Source organism: Gekko japonicus, unplaced genomic scaffold, assembly GCF_001447785.1.
Source record: "Gekko japonicus isolate JY-2015 unplaced genomic scaffold, Gekko_japonicus_V1.1 scaffold180, whole genome shotgun sequence".
Taxonomy (NCBI): domain Eukaryota; kingdom Metazoa; phylum Chordata; class Lepidosauria; order Squamata; family Gekkonidae; genus Gekko; species Gekko japonicus.
The window spans coordinates 1,237,472-1,242,583 of NW_015174278.1; positions in this window are offsets into that span (position 1 = coordinate 1,237,472).

Genomic DNA, 5,112 nt, shown 5'->3' on the forward strand with positions numbered 1-5,112 from the left:
TGCCAACAGGAACCTTGGGAACTAAATGTTACCTATGAATTGCTGGACTCTCAGGCCAGAACCAGACAGTACTGGATCTATATGGGTTCCACCTAAAACAGTAGTCTCTGTTGTCATCTTCTCTCTCCCTTCTATGGTTGTTATCAGCTCTCTCCTTGCTAAAGCAAACCATTCCATATGGTACCATCTAAAGATGTAGTGAATTCTGCTGTGAATGAGCTCAACATATGAACTTACCATGTCTGATTGTGTTGATTAGCTGTGAGCAGATCAGTTGATCTGTTCAGTTCATTCTGAACAGCCATGAACACTTGCCAAACAAATTTGTGTTGGATTTTTGCAAAACTGCACCTGCACAAACACACCACCAATTCAAACCTATCAATGGCCATTACCATTGCTAGGAACTACTTAGATGAGCACAGAAGGATAGGACTTTATAAAAACATACTGATTTATATGATTTGTGTCTGATGAAATTGTATGTCTAAAAATTGCCTGCTGAGTAGAGCAGTCATGCAGCAATGACAGAGAGGAGTGTAACTCTATCAGAATGTGCATGTGCAAAAAGTTCATTGTATTGTATTACATGGTTAGGAAGGAATACAGTGAAACAACCGGAGGAACAGCCTAAGAATGGGTTAATGAACAGTAAACAAAGTATTGAAGAATTGGCTCTGTGTTCAAAACTGGCAAACAGGACATGAACCAAACTGGTAGGTATTCAAGCATCTTTAGTGACATAATGCTCAGAGTATTCCATCACATTCCAGTTTGATGGCTGTTGTTTGGAGGAGAGGGAAGATTTTTAGTGGAATTATGGATGTGGACCAAGAAAGGTCTTGACTCCCTGAAATCACTAATACTTTTCATCTTGATGGTGTGACATTGCAAAATGATATCCTGTTTGATGGTTGAGTGTCACCACAAGCAGAATAGGTGTTCCCCAACAAATTTTACTGAAATGCTATGGTACAGTGTTCCTTGTTAATGCAAATAATGACTCTGTGATTTCTACTCTTAGATGAGCAGCAGATTGGGAGATAAAAGATGATTACCTGCCCAGTCTAAATGTTGATGAGCAGTGGATATATTGTTCACAATGTATGTGGCTTCTTTTTGATTGATTGAAGACTGAAAAACTAATGTATGTGTTTTTCAGTGCCTACTAATTGTCAGCAAGCTGCCATGGTGTTCTGTGTTGCTGGTACTTTGGTACAGTTGTTCCCCCCTCCCCCTCCTCCCCTGCCTGTGAGCTGTTATTGTACTCTGCTGTAATGCATAAGCCAAACAACTGGAGGTCGTTTTGTGGGAGTTCGCTTCATTGCCGGCTTGTTGCTTTTAGAGCCTGAGAACTGCACCTGTATATGTCTAGAGATAACTTGGTTCCCAGGGAAAGGGCGCGCAACCGTTTCCTCTCGCCCGCCAGCGGGAAATTGACCCATTGGTTCTGTATCTGTTTCAAATCTCTTTATTATGCTTGCCCTTACAGTTTGTAGCCAGTTCTAACAAAGAACGTGTTTGAGTGTCTTTCCAATGCTTTGAAATAAATTTTGCTTTTCTTGAGAACGTGGATTTATTCTCGATGCTTGGGGATCCAACACTAATATGACTATTAATTAATTTCTGAAGGGTGTTTTTCAAAATACCTAAACCAAATCAGATTTATTACATACTAGGCAATAAGGCTCATTGTAGAAATAAATACAATGAGCTCTAAAAAGAGGCTCTGGGCAGGTGCCCTGGCCTTGGGCACTCAGTGTCAATTTGCTGTGGTGACCTCAGCAGGGTATAATGACACCAATTCCACCATTTTCTCCAGAGGAACTGATCTCTGCTACCTGAAGAACAGTTGTAATTTTGAGTGATCTCCAGCTCTCTCCTTGATATTGGCAACAATGGTTCCCCATGAGGGAATGGCTGGTTTGGAGGATGGAGTCTATGGCATTGTACCTGTCTGAGGTCCCACCCCTCCTCAAACCCCACCCTCTCCAGGTTCCACCCCTCAAATCTCCAGGAATTGGTAACAATGGTTCCCCAGAAGTGGCAGGTTTGGTGGGTGGAGTCTATTGCATTGTACCTGTCTGAGGTCCCACCCCTCCTCAAACCCCACCCTCTCCAGGTTCCACCCCTCAAATCTCCAGGAATTTTCCAACCTGGAGTTGGCAACCCTATCTCCTTCCCAGCCAACCATCAACCTACTTTGATCTGCCCCTCTGACTTCAGCTTTCCATCTCCTCCCCCTTCCCTCCTGGAGATCAGTTGTAATTCTGAGTGATCTCCAGCCCCCACCTGGAGATTGACAACAATTGTTACCCAGGAGGGACTGGCTGGTTTGGACGATAGAGTCTATGTCATTGTACCTGTCTGAGGTCCCACCCCTCCTCAAACCTCACCCTCTCCAGGCTCCATCCCTCAAATCTCTAGGAATTTCCCACCTGGAGTTGGCAAACCTATTTCCTTCCCAGCCAATCATCAACCTACCTATTTCCCCCTCACTCTTCAGCTTTCCACCCCCCCACCTGCAGTCTCTACCATGCTCTGAAGCCCTGACTGCTATGTCACATTAGCTGTCATACAGGGGCCATCTCAGCAGGATATAAGGACACAGAGTCCACCATTTTCTCCAAGGGAACTGATCTCTGCCATCTGGAAAGCAATTGTAATTCTGAGTGATCTTCAGGAGATTGGCAACAATGGTTTCCCCCAACAGGCCCTAAGGGGAAATGTATTTTACCTCAGAACACATTTTGCCTCAGAACAGCATCAGCAAACTGTTTAGAATTTTAGAGGCAAAGGCAAACGACCTCTGTGTTCCGAGGCCAAGGCAATCATGCCACATATGCAAATTACCTCTGTGTTCTGACTGGCTATGGGGGGGAGGAACAGCAAACTTTAGAATGTTGGAGGCAGGACTTGGGCAACACAGCCGGTGGATAGGGAGACCCTCTGAGTGACAGGTCAGGGAGCCAACTGATTTGGGAGTGTGTTGGTATGTTCAATGGAGCTGCGGTGGCTCAAGTGGTTAAGACGCTGAACTGCAGGCTGTGGAAGGTCAGTAGTTCAGCGGTTCAAGACCCGGGTGCCGCAAGACAGGGTGAGCTCCTGTCTCTAGTTCCAGCTCCTGCCAACCTAGCAGTTCGAAAGCAAGAAATTGCAAGTAGATAAATAGGGACCACTTCGGTGGGAAGGTAACAGCGTTCCGTGCGCCTTGGTGTTCGAACCTTTACCTTTACCTTTACCTTGGTATGTTCAGGGGAGTCCATGACCATATTTTGTTGTTCAGTCGCACAGTCGAGTCCGACTCCTCGCGACTGTCAGCAAGCTGCCATTCTGTTTTCTGTGACCTCTGTGTACATATCCTTTCCCTGTTGCACCCGGCTTGTTTTCTATCATCCTGCTCCTGCGTTGGAATGCACAAGATAACTGCTGGAGGTTGTGTGGGGGAGAAGATGCTGTAATGCTTGCCTATTGCTTTTCTCATGAGTACTGCACCTGTGTTTTGTCTGATGTTCTGCCTGGTTCCCATGGACTGGGCGCGCAACCGTTTCATTAGCCCGCCAGCGGGAAAGCTATTCATTGGATCTGTATCTGTTTGAAGTTCCTTTATTATGCTTGACCTAACTGTGTATCCCCAGTTCTAACAAAGAACGTGTTTGAGTATGTCTTCAACGCTTTGAAATAAATTTTGCTTTTCTTGAAAACGTGGATTTATTCTCGATGCTTGGGGATCCAACATATTGTTAGAACTCCCTTTCTCCTATCGTTCCGAATCTGGCAAGATCATGAGCGGAATTGAGGGAAACCTACCTAACACGGAGGGGGACTCGGGATCGGTCCCACAAACCTCCGCGTCTTTGGTGTTCACGACTGCAGCCTCGATGGAGGGTGCCGTGGGGGGAACGATTCCCCGCCTGCCTGCACATCTGTCTTGGCCGCCTCCGACCCCTTCGCAATGGGGTCCGCGGAAGACTCACCAGCAGGATGATTGGACTATGTACAACACCCAAGGCACCCGTGAGGTGTACTCCCGTCGGGGGAGCGGATTACGTGAGAGTCTGTTTGACAAGGGATTGTTCCCGGAACCTGGGTCTACCTCGGAGAAGGGGAGCCCCAAACAGGACCTCGAGGAGTGGATGTTCGAGCCGTCGGGACCGAGTGGTCACGCAGAAGATGAGGAGGGCACCGGAGCCTTCCAAACGGAAGAGGACTATGACCCACCCCCGGACTACCGCCCTCGGGACCCCATCCCGGAGGAAACTACCGGGGAACGACTAGCAGAACTGGAAGACTCGGTGAGAGACTTAATGCGGGCATTCCAGGATGTGATGGAAGGTCTGCCGGGAATGATGGACGTTAGAATGGCTAATTTCCTTGACGCACACGCCGCGCAGCAACAAGTTGCTCCTGCACCGGGATTGCCCACGCCGCCGATGCCTGCTCAACCGCTGATGGGACCTCCGCTGCAAGCACCGGGAGTTCCCGCGCAGCAGGTACCTGTGAACTTTTGCCTGACTGTAAATTACCTAAAGGTAAAATCTATGCGATGGGGCCGGCTGAGAAAGTTGAACTGCGGAACTTTATTGATAAAAACCTAGCCCGAGGTTTCATTCGCCCGGCTTCCTCCCCTTTCGCCGCGCCTGTACTTTTCCGAAAGAAGAAAGACGGGGGGCTTAGATTGTGCACTGATTATAGGGGTCTGAACGCTGTTTCTTTGTCCAATGCCTACCCCCTCCCGCTAATCAAGGACTTGGTAGCTGAGGCCACCAAGGGCAAAATCTTCTCGAAACTTGACCTCCGAGATGCATATTTCCGTGTGCGCATTCGGGAGGGGGATGAAAGTAAGACTGCATTTAATACCCCTTTGGGGCAGTTTGAGTACCTCGTTATGCCCTTCGGGCTTCAAGGGGCTCCGGGGGTCTTCATGAACCTAATCAATGAGGTCCTACATGAGTTCTTGTTCAAAGGAGTGGTCCTTTACCTTGATGACGTGTTGCTGTACTCTCAGGACCTCCCGTCGCATATTAAATTGGTGCGCCAGGTCCTTAAGCGACTTTATGAACACCACCTGTTTGCAAAGCTGTCAAAATGTGAATTCCACAAGACATGCAT